Genomic DNA, 3,256 nt, shown 5'->3' on the forward strand with positions numbered 1-3,256 from the left:
CAAATCTTAGTGCCACCAAAAGCAATACAAAATGAATGAATTTACAGCTTTGTGATGGAGTACTGTATGTCTATGGGAAACTCATCCAAGGAAATTTCTTTAGTGTTATACAGGCTCATTCAGGAAAAGCCTCTGGAAGGAGCAGATCCTGGTGCACACACATGGGGCATTCAGAACAGGAGATGTCCTGTGCCTAGCAAGCACAGCTGGGACTCACACTAGGCAGGGACATAAGAACTGCTAAAATGGATTAAGTCAGCGACATGCTGAAAAATTCCTAGTCCTTTCTCTTGAAGTAGAAGAGCAGTATCACTTGATAAAGGAAGAAGAGAGATTTGAAAGAACATTGCCTCTCCAAGATTTCCTTCTCAGCACTCCTGTTCTGTCAGGGCCCTTCCACAACCTGGAAGGGATGCAGAACATCCCTTCCTTACATGAAGCACTCACTTCAAAAGAGCTTGCTTTGCTCTAGGGCTATTTGGAGAAATGAGCATGTTTCACATAGGTTGTCCCTTCTGTCCCTGAGTTGTTTCTCTAGCTGAATTCTTCCTATGCAAGGGATGCACAGCAAGCTGACACCAACCTGCCGACAGAAACAGCTGGGTTTCTTTCTTTACTTATTGATTTATCTTCACCACAGTCCATGAGATAGATACAAATAAGTTAGTCTCTTCCCTGTCCTCATGACATGCTAGCTATAGAGTAGTCTTGAGTGATGAAGATATTACTGTCATTCTTGTCAGCTTTTCTAGAGGGGTATCTTTTTAATATCAGGTCTGGATCTTTGCATTCCTCTCTGTTCTTGCTTTTATTAGACATTTCTGCAAGTTAAGGACAGAAGAGCCAGCACTGCTCTGTGTGTCTGCCCTTTCCCTTTTGAGGCATTGCATTCAGTGCAGACTGGACATAAGATGCATTTTTGTGTGCTTCTTAGCTAGGCATTTCATCTTCTCTGGCAGTCAGTGTCTTGCTACATTTTTCTTCAGCTTAACTAACAGGTTTTGTAAATTGATGTACTACAAATACTAATGTTTTCAGCTCTGGAGTGAATCCCATTTAAAAAAAAAACACCACAAACAACCAAACCTGTCTTTCAAAGATGAAGACAAGATATGGAAAATACAGCAATCTACTGGAATAATATGTTAATTTTTATTTCATTTTTTATGGTGTGTATTGCTCTGTTGTTTCTGTACTACAGTCAGTGATCAAAAATAGGTCATTTCCCAAACCACAGAGGACTGAAATGTCTAAGATCAAAAACAAAAGAAGGCAAGCAAGGAGGGAAGGAAGATTTTAAAATAAAAGTAAGACAGGTTGAGCTTTCATGTAGTTACTAGACTGTGGTATCAGAAGAACAGGAATTTATCCTTTGGCTGATCCAGAGAAAGGAAAAAAACATGTTATCCCATTTCACGGATGAGGAACAGAAACATAAAAGCCTAAACTTCCTGTCCCACTTTGAGCTTCTAACCAGGACAGCTGTGTTAGGAGGAGCAGTGTTCCCTTTAGTGTTCATGGAGCGGAACAGGCACCTCCAGAGAAGAGCTGAGTTCTTCAGCAGTCATGCTACCTGCATGAATATCCTCAGCACCAACAACTCCAGTGCCTTCACAGTCACACATGAGACTCCCAAAACCAGCAACTGGCTCAAATGGATTTAAGACAGTGCACTTGGCAGTTTTTCCATTTTCTGTGGTTGTTAGGTAGAGGTGGTAAAAGTTTTAACAGTAAGACCCAAAAATACTTTAAAAAAAAGTAAGTGTAAGATTCTTGGGTAATCCCACATCTACTGATGCTAAGGTTTTAAGGAAAATATTAGGCAGCTCTCACAAGCTTCAGACTAAAGATGAAGAGCTGGCAACTTTCTATCTCCCTTCTCTGAATGATAGATTTGAAATGGCATTTTTTTCAGCAAGGCTTCCCTTGCCTTACTGAAAATTTTTCTGTTGTTTCACGTATCCAGCCTGACCAATGAAGTGGCAATTCATGGCTGGCCAGCTGGTATCAAGTGCTTGTCCCTGGCAAGGCTCTGTGCACAGTTTGCTCAGTTGAAAAGCCAACTCACTTCCACTTGCAGCCCAGCTCTATTCATATTCCTCTCAGAGTTAGTGACAATAAATATTACAAAATCACACAAATCCAGATGGTGTGGGTTGGAGCTGCCAGCTGTTCTACCACTCATGAATTGCCTCTCCCGTCCTGCAGCTTGGCTTCCACAGAAAGCATCTCATCACTCTACTGTGGTCTCACTGTACTTTTTCACAAGCCATCCATCACCCCCTCGTCCTGAGATATTTTCAACTTTCACTGTAGATAGGTAAGAGAGATAGAGGCAAAGCAATTTGGAGGCAGAAAATCAAAGAATCTTTCACCTCTGAAATAGCTACCTTAGCCTCTCAACAGTACCCGATTTTTCACCTGGAGACCTGTTCAGCAGTTCAGCTGATTGCTACTAATTCTCTTTCATAGGATATTTACAGTCGAAGGAGAAGCAAAGCTTCTCTAATCTTGCTGGTAGTAATAATTGTAAAATCAGAAGGAAACCAGTGCCAAATGAACACAGAAACAGAAATAGTGTCATGACCTGTGTGAATAGCATTGAGTAAATCCTAAACATTCTGACAATTACCTTGTTTAACCCTGTTTGCTCCGAGCTTTGACTCTTTGAGCCTGGGGTGGTATTTGCAGGCTGGAGGCAGTACAGGAAGTTACCATCCAAATGGCCACCAGGGTTAGGAGAAAGACTGCAACACAGTTACGGTCAGCAGTGCTGCCATTAACATAGACACGGACATTGATATGATTAACGATTATTTGACTACCATTAATTTTGTCCCTCATATTGGCTGTCTTCTGACTTTTTCATTGCAAAGGGATGCAGAAAAGTGTGAGTAGGGAGCAAGGGAGGTGGGACCAGACCAAAGGCAGGACAGTGAGGTGGGAGAATAGAAAGTCTGAGCCCAGAAGAGCAAGCAAAGCCTTCAGCTGTGGGGACATACTGTAAGTCAGTAGGCCCTTGGGCTGTGGTGCCAGGAGGGAGCAGGCATGGGTAGTGGTGCAGATGCTCACAGCTGCTATTTTGGCTGGTGCCATGGTTTGGGGCTGTGGTGGTGGGATGAGGGTGTTTGAGGAGGTAAAAAGACCAGCAGGAGCCTTCCAGCAGGCGACTGAGGCACCAAAGTGTCTTACCAGCAGTCCATCTCATTATATTTGCAGCAAGATCTTTTCAGAGACATTGTTTAACCAACTCTTT

The sequence above is a fragment of the Chaetura pelagica genome, unplaced genomic scaffold, assembly GCF_000747805.2.
Source record: "Chaetura pelagica isolate M959 unplaced genomic scaffold, ChaPel_1.0 scaffold150, whole genome shotgun sequence".
In the NCBI taxonomy this organism is placed as follows: Eukaryota; Metazoa; Chordata; class Aves; order Apodiformes; family Apodidae; genus Chaetura; species Chaetura pelagica.